At 44.8% G+C, this 16,296-nt stretch overlaps 1 protein-coding gene across 2 annotated transcripts in view; it reads left to right on the top strand.

Moving 5' to 3' along the window:
• Positions 1–16,296, top strand: part of FYN (FYN proto-oncogene, Src family tyrosine kinase) — a 207,837-nt gene that overhangs the window by 17,183 nt on the left and 174,358 nt on the right. For both annotated transcript variants that reach the window (XM_059941396.1, XM_059941394.1), the window contains exon 2: positions 8,682–8,721. The gene's annotated coding sequence lies outside the window, so the exon portion shown is untranslated. The remainder of the gene's footprint in view (positions 1–8,681; positions 8,722–16,296) is intronic.

Raw genomic sequence — 16,296 nt, forward strand, 5'->3', positions numbered from 1 at the left:
CATTTATAGTTTATTTTGAATTGGTAGGATATAGCCACTTGTTTGAATGCAGTTATGAATTATGCGTATGCCACACCCATGTCAAATAACTTTCTGCTCCATAGATTTCTTGATTTAGTAAGGACAATTATTTATAGCATCACAAAATTTGTACTTGTATTCTGCAAAAACAAATAATTTCATCTCGTGTTAAACTTTTGACAGATTACAGTAGCAGTCACACTAGCATGAGGTGTTTCATCCATGACAGAATGAACTTCCACCAGCTTCATTTTGATCCCAGGAAATAGATGGGGAAAAAAAAAATCAAACCGTAATTGAAATTAATTGATTCTTCTGTTTAAAACGCCTGTTAATACTAACATACAACTGGAATCATTTGTGTGGTTTTTTTCTTCTGCTAATGAAACACATTAAAGCTCTCACTTCACTTTTCCTATGTGCACAAAAACACCTGAACTTAAATATAAGCGGAATCAACATAGAATAGCAGTCATTTGATCTAAAGGAAAAGTCATGCTTCCTAGAGTCCTATGTCCATGAACCCTCCATAGCTGCCTGTGTTAAATTGTCATCCTTGGGCACAGTCTTGTTACAATAACTGTTAACATTTGAAGTACTTACTGATGCTTCTTTAGCAGATTGGACTTATATAGTGAATGATATCATTAAGGGTACCATGGTGAATAATACCAGTGAACATTTTGTGCGAGCTAACATCATCAGCTTTCTTAAAAAAACAAAAATTCAGTAATTTTTCATTTAATTTGCATTTTTTTCTTTTGCAGTCCATTGCTGCTGAAGAGGATATTGCAAAGTAAAATAGAGTAACAATAGATAAATGACAAAAACACTGTAATGAGAGCATTCACACCATTCTTGAAAAGGTCTATTTCCTGCAAATATTTCACATACACCTAACCTGTAATTTTCTGTTTCCCGTGGACCCTTCTGACCAGTGTTTTGTGCATCTCAGGCCGCAGTGTGGGTCAGTACATCCAGTGTCTGGCAGGGGCTCTACCAACTGAGAATGGGAGGAGTTAGCTGCCCCAGCTGCTCATGTCCAAGTGCTCTTTATTTTATTGGTGAGCATCCTGCCTGTTTTCCTTGAAAGAGAGGTATTTACTGCAGCCAAGATTGGAAAAGGACAGGAAAGGAGATGGATTGTCATTGAGACTTAATCACACGTAAGGAAGAAAATTCTCTTCACTGTGCAGTTGTCTCATCACTGGTAGGCAAGACCATGGCTAAAGCCAATCTTGGTGCATTTTAATGCAACTCTTAATAACAGTCCTTGGTTTAAAAAATGAAACATCTGGACAGAAGCTTCATCTGACAGGCTGCTGGGACAATGGGTGTAATCTAGCGCTTTCACAGACAAGCCATGGCCTAAGGTCACCCTAGTTAGAGATCACATTTCTCCGACTGCTTTGTACCGTCCTCTTTGGGCCAGGCTGCTCTGATAACACTACCGCTCTGCCCTCCTCTACTGTTGGCTCCAGTCCCACAGCTGAGCAAGCTTTTAAAAATTCACTGAGACCACATTGCTGGGTAACACCCCTCAGTGCCATCCTCTTGAGTTGGAATAAAGTCGAGCTCTTCACATGGCCCAGGAAGCCTCTTAAGCTCCCACCCGCCCAGCTGGCCCCGCTAGATTTTAAGCTTCCTGGTGCCATGTACCTTGCCTGTCTGTTTTCTTCCCCAGTGTGGTACGTGAGAGATGCTCAATGTATTTTCTCAAAGGAGTGAATATGATTTGAGTTGATGAAAGGAAAAAAGAGGGAGTGTCTTGCTAATCTTTGGGGATAAGGAATGCAAGTCTCAATCTCTGTGTCCTGAATATTATTTCTACCTCTGATAACAAAGTTGGACAGCAGAATGTATCACAGGACTAAATCGTCCCCGTTAGCAGAGATGTTATGATGCCTACAAACTATCCTGATTCTGCAGTCTCCTATCCCCCTCCTGCCCCCTCCCTCCACCCAGGGAGGCAAGTGTGAATTCTAGTGAGTTTATTGTTTTCTCCAACATTAGGTTAGAGATTTTGTTTTGCATATGCTTGGTGTCTGTAACAAGGAAAAGTGCTTCTCTGGTTGATTTGGGGGAAACAGGGCCATGTGACAGTGGTGGTGGAGGAATACTTTGAAGTCACGATTTTGAGATCTTGTGTTCTTACACAACTGCTTTCTGTTGGGTCTCTTTTTAAGACATGCTGCCGTTCAGTTTTATCATGAATGCCTTTCCAAGGACAGTAAATGGTTTTACGCACTATGACATCGTTTCCATGGCAACTAATGTATTTTAGCAAAGAGGGAGACTCTGCTAGAAGTAGGCTAAAAAGGACAAATACAGAAATGGCACAGTGTAAAATGTGGGACAATGTGTGTTGTAGTAAAGATTTTTTCTTTTTTTTCTGACTTCTTGTTTAGGAAAACCTGTATAACTAGATCTTGGCTTTTTAACTCTTACTAATAAAATTTTTACTGCACCCAACACTGTCTAGTATTTTGCTGACACAGTTCCTTTAGTTAGTACTTGGATTTTTTTTTTTTTTCTTTTGCTTGCTTGTCTGTTTGCTTTAACATGTTGTTCATTCCATCAACGTACACACATTTGTAATTTCATCCATTTTTAAAATATGTTATCTTCACCTCGCGTTCTCCTGTGGCAGCCACCTCACATCCCTGCTGCCCTTGATGGCAGAGCCTCTTGAGAGGACTGTCTCCACTACTGGTCTCCACATAGCATTTGTTAAAAAAATCAAAGCCATTCCAAGCAAGCTTTCACCCCACCACTCGCTCCACTTACTCACCCCTCATCCTCTAAGACTATTACAATTTACCTCTTTTGTTTTTTTAGAAGCTATCATGTAGAAGTATACATTTCAAATAATTCTACAAAACATCAAGCCCCATGTGTGAGCATTTGTGTAAACCCTGGTTTTAAAAAAAAAAAATAAAGAGATTGGGTTACCCTGCTTCGTGCATCTGAATGTACTTGGATTTTTTGTTATATGATAATAAAAACCTCTTCTGTGCTCTTAAATAAACCCCAAGTGGTGGGCAGATAGCAGTCAACTTCCTATTAACAGAAAGAGAAACCAAGGGGTAGCTCTTATGAATTATAAACATAGCAAACCAGTCTATGGGCTGTACGATACCCTCATTTATGTTTTGTTGGACCACATGGTGCATTTTAAAAATTTAAACCAACATTTAAAAATTGGGCACTTTTGTATAAAAACTGAGATTTCCAGCTTCTCTTGAAAAAACCAAAAAATTGGAAGGTCTGGCAAAACTGAGCCTGCCTTCCCTCATGATAACAGCCCTCCCAGGCAACGCTGCAGCTGTCCTCTTGGGATGGGGCAGGGCACTTCAGCTCACCCCAGCCCCGTCTCACCTGCTCCATTCATTTCTTTTACCTGCCCGGCCCCTGTGGGTTGTTTAATATGTGACTGTTGCTGTACCCTCTCCCTCTGCCCAATCGCACAGCAAATAAACAGCAGAGCTAGGACAGAACTTGGTTTCCAAGCCAACTGCTTCCTCCCTGGCTGTGGACCAAAATTCTGTGTTTTGGAGCATAATTCATAGTGGTGAGAGGGATCATTGGGTGGTAGAGCCTACGCTTGTGCCTTACTGCTTGCAATAGACCCTGCAGTTAATTGTACCAGGTACGTTGTTCATACTTGAGGCGCCTCCCCTTCCTGTTTGTTTTTCTCAGAAGGTTATGTGTGCTGTCAGTTGTGACAGACAGGATGGCAGCGCTCCACTAGGGTTAACATTTATATGTGCATAGAAACACTGGCCAGAGGTAAAAGCTCCGTCATCACAGGGGTCCCAGAGTTTGCAGATTTTCAGTGAGGTGAATGAATATTTCTATAAAAGAAATAAGAATGAGGTAGTAGAACAAAGTGTATCCGACATTGGCCAAGGCCCATGATGTCTTCCTTATGTGGGAGACTCAAGGGTGTTCTCCAGCCACCTTTGCTGTCCTCCCCCAGACTAGCCCCTTTCCTTTGAATTCCTACGGGGTCCCCTTGATGTCAGGGTGCTGAAGATGCCCTTGGGCGTGGCATCGACTTGTTCCCAGGCTCTTCACTGCCCTGTGCCCCTCACCATTCTGAACGTGCACTTATCCTTGTGCCCGTACTAGGGGTGGGTAAGGTGGGAGAAGAGTGGCAGGTGCTGCCATCTCACACCTTTGCTGCCATCTCGAACCTTGTTAGAAGGTTCACGTGTGCAGGAAGACACGGGAGAATGAGCTCGTCTGGGGCCAGAATGAATGGCCAGAGGAAAAAACATTTTTTCCTGGGGAAACAGGGCCATGAGGAATACTCCACAACGGAAGGCCTTGTCTGAGCTGGGTCCCGTCCCGGGGCCTGCCCCAGCTGTGGGGCGCACAGCAGATCGTGGTGCCCTGCGTGTCTGTGTGCAGCTGTGGAGGCCCCGGGCGCCCACTGTGAGAGTGGGCCTGTTCCCGGGCTGCAGGCAGGGGGCCAGCAGCCCCCCCCCACTTCGCCAGAGAACATTGAGGCGCTTCTGTGTGCACTCTGTATGTGTCTCAGCTTTCTTTGGAATTGTGGCAGAGTCTGGCCCTGCCTGGTCTTTTTTGTGCCTTGGATCCTAAGTTAAGAATAACCGAAGGAACACTGTCCCTGTTGACACGCTTGATATGGAAGCTGCTATCAAATGGCCATTTTATCCTCAGTCGCCACTGACATTACATCACGTACAGCTCTGAGTTCTCACTTGAGTTTTGATTGAATAGATCTGTGATCGTTGGAGCAGAAAGAAGCCATTCAGACATGAATATGTGGAGACGTGTCTAGTAACGTGCAGATGTTTTTTGGCAGGTCAATGAATATTTTAAGTCTTTTGCAAGTAGTAAAAAGGGTTGAACTGGGAATAGAGGAGACTCTGTGGCAGGAGAAAAGTATCCCTCATTTCTCTCTCAATCGTCCATTTCTTAAAATAATCAAACAGAAGCCTGAACCATGATTTAAATCTTGGATTCATCATGGCCCTTCCTTAAATCTCCACCTTATACAAGACGTGATTATGATTGTAATGTATTGAATCATAGTGATTCTAATGTATTGAACGGTTTCCCAGTCACTTTTTTTTTTAAGTAGAAAGGAAACACTGGGTAATATTAAAAATAACAGCAGAATCTCCAGATTGGATCTTTGTCCTTTATTTGTAGCTAAAGACACAGGACTAAATTTAAAGAACAGGTCATCTTCTGGTTATGTGTGTATGTGTGCATGGTGTGTGGGTGCACCCTGGGTTTCTACACCCCTTCCCCAGTACCCACTCTGCTCGTATGTGCAGGAGGCAGCGGGTCAGCCTGATTCAGCGCGGTTTCATTTCCTTCATTTCTGTTGGTCAGTTCTTCATTAGTCACCCTGCCACCGCCCCTCTCACCCCTTCACCCCTCCATCCTCAGAGGCGGCCCAAGTGCCTGTGGTGCAGCAGGCACTGTACTCAGTGCCATCCTGGCCACAGATGAGATGGCATTCGAGCAGGAGAGGCAGGGAAACAGGTACTGCATGAAGTGCTGTAGGAACACACCGGCGATGAAATCCAGTTCTTCAGAGAAGTGGGACCAAAGGGAAACAGGAGCAGGAAAGTGATTCTGTCCTGAGCCCTGAAGGCCAAGTAGGAGAAGATTCTGCTTACCCAGCACAGTGGGTGAGACTGGAATGACGATGCTTAGTCCAGTGCCAGGAATATGCTGGGGGCTGTATCTATTTTTCTGCCCTTTCCTGGGATAGAAGCGGGTTGAGGATATACTGATGGGTGCAGAAGTGTGCCCCTCACTGCCTGACTTCTGAGCTGGCGTATGCTGTCTCTCACCACCTGGCCTCTGCCTTAGCGCCCCACCTTTCTCCCACCAGCCTTCCACCGTCCTCAGCCACCCCCGTGCACTGCCAAGCGTCTTGCCATTCTCCGAACATGTGGCCAGGGCCCCTTTGCCGGGTCTGGTTATTCCTCTGCCGGCACTGTGCCGTCGCAAGTTATGTAGGTGGGAATGGGAGATCAGTGGGGGCAGGGGGATGGCTCTATCAAGAGGGAGCTCAAAGTTGAGGGCTTCTCAGTGTTGTTCTTAGAGTTTTCTCTAAAAATAAAAATCTTTGTGTATTCCGCCAATGAGGGAGGACTTGAGCTGATCGAAAGAGTGGGGAGTGGTCCATTTTGGGTCCAGGCCTCGTCCTTTGGCTTCCATTCCTGCAGTCGATCACACATTTGCAGCATTTCTGGATCTGCCTTTTCCAGTGGGGAATCTGGGTCACTTCAGTCATGTTCTCAAACAAAACATCAGCACTGCTTCAGCAGGAAGAATAAAAGCATGGAACATGCCCTAATGCCCACAAGCCCACCATTGAATACATTTATATCGAAATAGTCAACTATTTAAAATATCTGTATAAATACATATGCATATCTATATTTGTAAACACACATACACGTACACACATATGGGGAGGGAGGTGTCTACCTTGCCTTAAGTGTTAGAATCTTAAACAGCCTTTATTTAAGAAAGATAGAACTGGTTTTAAAAACTAATGCCACTCTTCATTCCAAATGGGTTGCCACGTGAATTTTACTTTCAGGCAATTCTATTTCATCCATCCGTATCCTCTTTGAAACAATGGAGCTGGCGCCTAAAAATATCTCAGGCTGTGTGTGCTTGCTGGGAGTCTTTGAAGTTAACGCTGTGACATCCTTCTGGGTTCTGGCTGCAGGATGATACATATATGTATTGTCTTTGTTAATTAGCTCCATCTGTTTAGTAAGCCTGAAAAAGAAATTGGATGATGCCGCATATATGTACGTATGGATAAGATTCCTTGTGTAGTAGTGAGCCAGCAGCTACAAGCAGGTTTTCAGTTTTCCTTTTGGTACCGTGGAGTGAAGGCTCATTCTTTCAGAGCCTGTTGCTGAACTGGGGATCCTGTGTGGCTGCAGTTGTGCTGTGTGCATGGGAGAGGCGGAGTTTCCTCACTACCTTGGAAAAGGGTAATGATTCTCCAACTGCTCTTTCTGTGGCAGATGGAGGAATCTTTCACCTTGCATATTAGAACATTCCATTTTATAAATCAGAATGACAGCCTTCCTAAACCTCTTTCAAAGTGTTCAAGAATGGAAGTCAGACTTCTACTGTATAGACGTTCCCTTTGGTGAAAAGTTCTCGTAGTACTGACTTACTCTTTGCTGGTTATAGGGAGGCCAGTTGAAATTTCTGGACAGAGGGAATTCCCTTTTTATTTTTATTTTTTTACAGCTCAACAGTGTCTAGATCCCCAGTGGGTGAGCCAGAAGAAAAAGCATATATTGCCTGTTTGGTAGGACAAGACAGCATGTCTCAGAAGCAAGGAGGAGATGGGGGTTGTGGGTTGCTGAGGCACGGGCTGTGGCGACCTCCGTAGCGCGTCCTCTCCCTCCAGCCTCCGTGCCGATCCTCTTGCGTGTCTGCAGTGAGTTCATGATTTGAATGCCCCTCTGCAGAAGACAATATATGAGTTTTTAATTCTCTTCCCCATGGTCATTTTTTCTTCCCTTCATTCTGAGTCATCTTTGATTAAACGAAACAAAGATGTGACTGTTAATTACTCAGTCTTTCAAACAGCGCAAAAATTCTCTTTTGTGTGTAGGGAGGGGGGGTGGTTTTGATGGGGATGGTAATTTACGACGGGAGTATTTTAAACCATTGACCAGGAAGAAAGATGCTAAGAGTCATAGTGAAAACAAGTTTGAGTCTCTACTAAGATAGGAAAAATTGTTTCTGCTTTTTTTCTTCCAGATTTCTCAAACCTTTTACTTTCTGCCCTAACGTACTGCTGTCAACGTAATTCCATTCAGCCATTGTTATTGTTCCCTTTAGACACCTTATTAAAACTGAAGCTTTGTTCGAACAGCTAAAAATCTCAAATAATAAATGAGGTACCATAATATTGGCAGGTTGTAGGCAGAGTGCATGAGCAAGCTGGAGGTCTGCCATCCTGCTCCTGGCACTTTAAAGATTCATGTAAAGTGGGCACGGGTGCCATCAGAGTCAGCATCAGCTGTGCCAGGGGCTTGGCACAAGGTTCTAAGGTGATCTTGGGACTAGATTTCCATGGACAAGTTGTGCAGGTTGGTGGGTTGGCAGGCCTCCTGGAGAGGGGAACCCCAGCTGATGGGAAAACAGGGCCATCCCAAGAAGGCTGTTTTGGCAGTGAGGCTCACCCGCAGTCAGACAGGAAGTGGAGCAGATAGGGTCTGGGGACTAAGGGGAGATTTAAGCCAAGAGGTAAGTTGAACAAGACCTTGGAGACCCATTTTCAATGTGTCCCAGCTATGGATGACTGGTAGGCACTCTGAAGAAGGTGTGTGTGTGTGTGTGTGTGTGTGTGTGTGTGTTCACACTCAAGACCTCCATCCCTATTTTTCCTGGCTCTGAAAAGTTAAGATCTCATGCTGGCTTCCTTTGGTGGTACGGGGCCAGGTCTTTGCAGTTGCAGGCAGGTGTTTGTGGCAACTGTGACTTCACAACAATTGTGTGAACAAGAAAAAAAATTGTGGGCAGATTGATTGCCTGCAGCAAATGAAAATTCTGTGGTGGTGCTTTGTGGGTGGTTTACAGGCAAAGAGTGCTCAGTTCTCTTCTGACGTCTATTTTTTTTTTTTTTTCTTCTACAGTTTTTTGAAGAAGCAGGATGCTGATCTAGACGTGGAAAAAGTAAGTTGGCAAGTTTTGTACTAAGAGCACGTGCCTTGTAAATTAGAAAGGGTTTTCCACTGGGACCCAGGATTTTGTCCACTTTGAACTTGGAATTGTGACGCTGAGCCCATAGGTTTCTAAGAGAGAGGTTGAGTTGGAGATGGAGCTGGTATATGATATAGAAAGTCTTAGCTCACTTAGGTGAACCTGCTACTTTCCCCCTTCCCTTATTTGTAACACTCAATTTTGATAATTATGGGAACATATGTTTTAGCTCTAAGGTATGTCTCCCCAGCCCAGAAATAGAACAGAACAGCTGTCCCGTGGCTGCTGAGCCTTCAGGGGCTGGTGAGGGATGGGCAGCCCTCTGGCTTCTGGTTAAGGGAGGTTCCCTGCAGTTCATTCATTGTTGGGTTTTCCTCCGCTCTCAGATGGCTGCTGCTTACTGCTGCCCTAGTTGTACCTTCGAATTGCAGTCACTGTGTAACGGGTCACGCTTTCATTCACTTAACGTTGCTGCCCGCTGGGTGTTAGACACCTTGCTGGACTCTGCTGAGACAAAAATGAATGTGACGGATAATACACGGGTAATTATTACGCGATATGATAGAGCCGTGCAAGAAGAGCTCTGGAAGCTCAGGCTGAGGGTTGGGCATCCAGAGAAGCTGCTGGAGGGAGGGGATGTGCGAAGGGACCAGGGTTTTCATTCTTTCTGTGAATGCTGGCGAGTCTTCTCTGCCTGCGCTTCTCTTGTCTCCCAGGCACCTTGGGTTCCCAGGAAAGGCTGGACTTAACACAGGTCTCACCAGCCACCCACAGGATCCCTTTCTGCCCCAGCCTCCATTGCCCAGTCACATCGCCTTGGGTGTAAGTTTTCACTGGTTCCCTGGCCAGTCAGGGACTGCCACCTCATCATCCCAGAATGACCTGGTTGTTACTTCTTATTTTGGATTTATGGTGAGAGAGGTTCTTCTCCTGAACTGGAGCCATTCTGTCTGCAGACAGTGCACCTTTGTTTTAAGTTGAGGAAGTATACTATCTGAAACATCACTCGACACCAATTACGAGCAACCCCTCACCTTTGACCCCATGCAGCCCCCCTAGCGATCTCCTCTCAGTCCTGGCCTTTTCAGCTCATACAAACCAAGGGGACTGGGAAATAAAAGGGCTCTAGTCAGGGCCAGCAGAAGGGAGCCTTTGTAGAACCCCCATGGGTTAGGTTTTGGCCGTGGAAGCCAGGGGTCGACAGAGACTTCCCTATGGGGGTGAGTACTGTGGCCCTCTTGGGCCAGGCCAGGCCCCCAGCAGGAGGAGCCTCTGGGCGCCAGGAGCCACCCCAGGGTGGTATAGCACAGAACAGCAGAATGCCCTGGGGGCGGGGGTGCCCAGGAAGTGCCTGGTGCTGTTCCAGGCTGCGGGGCTTGCCTGGCCTCGTGCAGCCCAGCGTGAATCCCACAGCCACTAGGTGGGGAGCTCCAGCTCATGGAGGAGGCATGTCTGTTTGTGTTCCACGGACCGGGCAGACCAGAGGGCTTGGTAAGTGGGGTGGGGAGCCCCGAGTGGAATGGATTAAATGCTTGCTTCAGCTCTGCTGTTGACATGCTCTAAGATCTTAGGCAAGTCTGCTCTCCTTTCTGAGCCTCATTTTTCTCATCAGGAAAGTGGTCTCTTTTCCAGGACCAGTAAAAGTCTTCATTTTTTAACTTAAAAATGCAAAACATATTTTTTTCGTTTTCTGACTTGAACCTTGAATCAAAAAAGAAAAGTGACTGTTGGCCACAGTCTAAAGAAAACTTAATAAGGCCCATTGCAGGCTGGGCGCTCCTTTCAGGTAGAGCCTGATCAGCTGTACCTCCAGGTACTACTCTGGCAGCAGTGAGTGTCTAACAGAGGAATGGATGTGACCGACCCTGTCATGTGGGTTGGGTGTTTGTAAGTTACTGAGGGAAGTTAGAATAAAAGAAGCTAAGTGGGGGGTGGGAAATGCTTCTTGGGCTGCGTGAGTTTGGGCTTCCCTGAAGGGCTCTGCCTGTACCCTCTCAGACAAGGAGTTAATGACCTGAAAAACACTTAACCGCCCAAGGGGAGTTCACTATTTTAAAAGCTCTAATTCAAAAGCTCCAATTCCAGAATCTTGTTCTAATGCTCGGACAAGGCTGTCGAGTACAGATATACCAACTATTCTTTTTGCCTGTATTTATATATATATCTGCCAGGAAGAATCTAGTATGGGGTGCGCTTCCATTGTTTAAGTAAATGATACCTGTTAGCCAACCCAAGTGAAGAAAAATCACTGATGTCAGAGTGTGTTTTTTTCCCCGGTAGATTTTTGGGTTTTCTCTTTCAGTTGAACATTTCAGTTGAACTGTGAAAGGAAAATTAGCTTTGACATGTCAAAGCTCAAAGATAAATCAGCATACATTCTGTAATTATTAACTATTGTCTGTAGTTTATTGGACTTCCACTACATACTGAGTGTTTTTTATATGTGTCTTAACTTAACCGTTACGACAATAATGTGAGGAGACCATGTCCCTTACCATGAGTTGCCCAAGGCACCATAGTAATAGCAAGGATTCTAGTCGTATCTGTCTGGTCCAGAGCCTTCTCTTTCTCATACCCCATCTTACCTTGGAATTGATATAATATTTGAGACAGTATATTTGTCTTACCTTTTTTTAAAAAGTTTTATGAGTAAGTAATAACAAATCAATATTACTTTCTAGAGAGGTCTTCCTTGACTCCCAATCTAGATGGGGTTGCTCTCCCACCATGCACTTCTTCAAAGCTATCATTGTTGTTGTATAGTTATTTGTACAATAGCCATCTAATATCTGTTTCCTGTTGGAATGTAAGCTTTGTCAGGTCTGAATCCTTCATGTGTTAAGCCTAGAGCCTGCACCTAGTAGGCCCTCTTAAGATGTTGAATGCTACATGACCAAATTGAGGGGTAATGAGACTCAATGAAAGTCACCTTGGTAGGTAGAAAAGTAAACAACCTTATTGTGTACTCCAGAAATCATGTTCCTCTTCTCCATCTATGGGTTTTATTTGTGGAAATCATGCTTGTTAATAGCATCATATGGAGATAAGACAATCATTCCCTGGCTTTCTCCCCAAAAGTGCAAAGTTTCAAGCAGACAAACGAATAGATAATTCTTAAGAATGAAGTAATCTGGGAAGCAAAGCAAGTCTGAAGATTATCAAGGGAGGAGCAGTAAGAACACAAAGGAAACATTAAACAATTTTTTTCACAGAATCTTCTAGAATTATTGAGAGATACACTTCGAGTATGGTTTCCATAAATAACTGATTTAAATATATAAGGTGTATATTCTTATAAAAGTATATTTTATACTTTTATAAAATGTATATTTCTTCTAAAAGTGAAACCCATCCTCAACTGAATTTTAAAGAATATGTAGTTTTGTTTTTATGCCAGAAAAACAAAAATGTACTTTTTAAAATAAAAAGCTGATAAAATTGAGTTATCTTATTTAGTAATTTAAATCATGATTTAAATGAATTTGATTAAAATAACACCTCTTTGGTCATAACTACTCTCAAAGTTCTGAGGAGACAGGTTTGATTTTCGTGTACCCTACATGGCCTTTGTCTAGCATGATTAAAGTATTTTGGTGCCTGCCTCGAGAGAGACTCTTGTCATATCTGTAGTTTCAGTGAGACCAAGAATTCCTGTACTGCTATTCCAGCTGTTCACAGGGCTTAGATAGCTGCCTGCAGGCCACAAATATGGCCAAGATACTACTGTCTGTTTGATAGACACAGAGGCCACCTCAAGTAAAATTGTCATTCAGAATGAAAAGTAAATTAAAAATTTCCTCCTGCTTTAGAGTTGTTTCCTTTCTCTCAGTGAATTCCTTGAAATGTGTTAGTCTGTATGTAAATGTAGAATGCACATAGAAGTTACTCCATTTTTCAGTCTTTCTTTTGTTTTACTAAGTCCCAAGAGAAATGATAAAAAATATCCTAGATTCTTATTGTGAGGCTAATAGACTTATGAAAAAAACCCACGTCTTTCTAAACAGTGAAGGGTTCAAAATTCAAGACTGCATTAGGCACTGAGCTTTAAAGTCGTGTGTATGTGATTCCTAACAGCTGGTTGGGAAGAGGAAAAAAGAATTCATATTTTCCTTTAGTGGGGGGAATACAGTTTCCAGGGGTCAAAGGATCAGCAGGGCTTATACGGAGTGTCCAAAGGCTTGAGAATGCTGGTCACTGGGAAGGCATGCAGCTGTGTCTCCAGGGGGAGCGTGTTGGGGGTTGGTGCTGGGTGCACCACCTCACTGCTCGCTCTAAGGAGGAGGAGAGAGAGTGAAGAGGAGGGACAGCATAAGCAGAACTCTGCTGTCTGTAGAAGCCCCTCTTCCTGAATGGAGGGGAGGGCGCAGCAGGTGCTTGTGGGTCCCTTAGGCCCTCTGAAACCCGTGCCTAGGGGCCTGTGGGATGCCAAGTTTAGCCCCAGGGCCCACAGGATGCCCAACGAGGTTCCATTCTCCACGCCCCCTGCCCCAAGCTCACACACATACTGACCCATTCTACTGGTGACTGGGCATCGGGAAAGACCAGCATCTGTCTCACTGAGTAAGGGCCAGGCTTCACACAGACTGCTTTCCTGGTGACTAGGGATCTAGAAAAGGGAATGGCTTTTGGTTGGGGGTGGGGGAGTGTGTGTGTTTAAGAGCGAGGAACTTGCACAGAATTCTGTTTTAGATTGAAGAGCAAACATTTTTAGTCCTGGATGAAAAATAGTTGTTATGCATCACCCATAATAACTGACCAACTTCTACATAAATCTCTGGATTGTAAAACTAAGCACTGCTGTCCAAGAAGAAAAAACATGCCCTCTGTCAGTTTGAATTTCCAAGATAATAAAAGATCCCTCTTCCTAGATATTATAAACCCAGGCAGATACTGATGGCAGTTGGAAGAGCTACAGGTAACAATACTACGTTGTCTAGTCCTGGATGCAGAACAAGTTAATTCATCCTTTCCTCAAACATTAATGAACTCAGGTGGGCCAACCACTGTTTAGACCACATGTCATCTTATTCAGTTGTCCTAGTTTACATGTGAGGAAAACGAAGCTCAACAGAAATGAAATGATTTACCCAAGGACTTGAATCTAGGAAGCAGAAGATCTAAACTAGGTCTCGGTCTCTTTCCACTCCACGTTGGAGGTTCTCTTGTACTGAGGTTCTCTTGAGCAGAAGACAGATGAATCATCATCAGCCTCCTGTCATCAAACTGGTAGTTTTATACGTACCTTTCAGTTTCTCTTCCCTGATTTTAAAAGGAATTTCTCCTTTATTTGTGACTTTTAAAATAGTAATGATGTTTTTAGCAAGGAGACATTAGAAACTCAAAAGGGGGAACCGTTTCCTGAAACCTGACCTGGTGCCACCTGGTGGTCCCCTCAGTGACAGCGTGAGAGTGACTTACAGAGATGGTGGTGGTGGGAGTCTGGGGAGGCCTGCGGGACCCTCATTCTCTCTCCACAGCTGGTTCCTAGGCTGGGGGATCATGTCATTATATTGCTCATCTCAGTAGCATTCATCATTCTCCAAGAGCTGGATGTTGCCAGGCGAGGGTGGGGAGAAACACTGCCCACATAACAATAGAGAATAAAGGCTAGCTCCGTCCTACTCCAGAGGCTTCCTCCTCCCATCTCTGCCATGAGATGCTGCATAATCTGTTCCACGGCAGCGAGGCCTGCTGGATGGAGCTTGGAGTCTTCTGCTTGTCTGCCCTGCTTAGATTCGTTGTCTGCTGAATTTGTGTGTGAAGGAGAGATTGCTGGTAAAATATGCATGCACAATGGCTTAAAAGATGCTTTTGTCACTGCCCCAAACACTTTTCAAAGCAGAGCTGCACTTGTTCTGAGTCTAGTATGGAATAGGCCGTAAAGACACATAAAAATTCGAGCTTTTCCCTTAAAGGAGGCTATTACTGCCCACTTTGGGCCCATAACAACATTTTATTTAAGCAGAAAACCCTCCATATTAGTTTGCTGTGGCTGTCCTAAGAAATGACCACAAACTCGGTGTCTTAAAACAACAGAGATTTATTCTCTTGTGGTTTTGGAGTCAGAGTCCAATGTTAAGATGTCAGCAGAAATGCATCCCCGTCAGAGGCTTTGGGGGAGAATCGGTTGCTTGTCTCTCTCTTCCAGCCTTTGGTGACTCTAGGCGCTCCTTGACTTGTGGCCACATCTCTCCAATCCCTGCCTCTGCCTTCACGTTACCTTCTTCCCTGTGCATCTCTATCCCATCGCCCTCTGCATCCCTCTTGTAAGGATACCTGTGATGGCTTTGAGAGCCCACCGGCTAATCCAGGATCAGCTCTCCTCTGGACAGTCTTAACTTTATCATCTCACAGCATGCCATGTAAGATAATATTCACAGATTGCAGGGATTAGGAAGTGACTATTTTAGGGAGAGGTAGACGTTTTTCTGCCTCTCACGCCTTCTCTTGGGGAATTTCTGTATTTTTCATTTCCTGAAACATAAAGCCTGCTTCCACTTATTTTACAAGTTACTTGAGTGAATTTGATTTTCCTGGAAGGGGCCACTTGGAAGACCTAAGAACTGACCTTGTCTCCCAGGCCTCCAAACAGGCCAGGCCAGGCCTGTCTTCTTTTCAGATTGGGCTTAATGTAAGGGTGAAGAATTATGGGCTCTGAGAGCAGGGAGGGGCCTTTGAAATCAGATCCTCCAGTCTGAGGGGGAAACTGAGGTTAGAGAGGCAGGGTCACCGAGTCAGGAGTAGAGCGGGACCAGCATTTACTGCTTCAGCCCCTCTTCCACTGTGTTCCTGCAGATCTCCAAGCTGTCTCTCGTAATATAAGCCTTTAGGTCTTTCTTCATGTGAGAGCTCTTCACCTGAAAACGCCATCCCTGCAAATCCTCCTTTCCTAGGCCAATAGCCCTGGTTCTTACAAATATTCTTACATTACCTCATGTCAGGAATTCTGTTATTCTGGTCACTTTCTCCGGTATGCATTCCCTTTCTGTCACTGTCTCTTTAAGAGCATGGCACTCAGACATGGACAATACTTCAGAGATGGCTCGGCCAGTGTAGAGTAAGGACTCTACACCTAAGACTATTAGGCCTGTGAGATGCACGTGTTTTCTGCATCATTAAATGAGGTACCAGTACAGACCAGGATCACGTCTCTCATTCAGCCTCTCTGTGGCACCTTCCGCTTGCATTGAGCTTGCATTCAATAAAAATCCTTAAGACCTTAAAATATGAATTGCTTTAAACCCATCCCCTTTGCCCCTGCCATGTAAAAGATCTGGGCTTCTGTCAGGAGCAGGGTGGGATCAGCTGGAGATCCAGAATGTAATCCAGACAGGAATCCAGAGAACAGACAGATCCGTGGCCTGGGGCACGCTCATGGGGACATATGGGCAGCAGGCTGTGACAGGAGGCAGTTAGGACAGTTGGGAAGGCATAGCCTCGGGGGAATCCTTCCAGAGGTGGCAGTCTAGATGGGCAGATGTTTGGCAGCAGAATCGTCTGGCTGAGCGGGTCGAGGGGCCAGATGAGAGGAGTGCTAGTGTATGGGGA

Source organism: Balaenoptera ricei, chromosome 12 (genome assembly GCF_028023285.1).
Source record: "Balaenoptera ricei isolate mBalRic1 chromosome 12, mBalRic1.hap2, whole genome shotgun sequence".
NCBI lineage: Eukaryota > Metazoa > Chordata > Mammalia > Artiodactyla > Balaenopteridae > Balaenoptera > Balaenoptera ricei.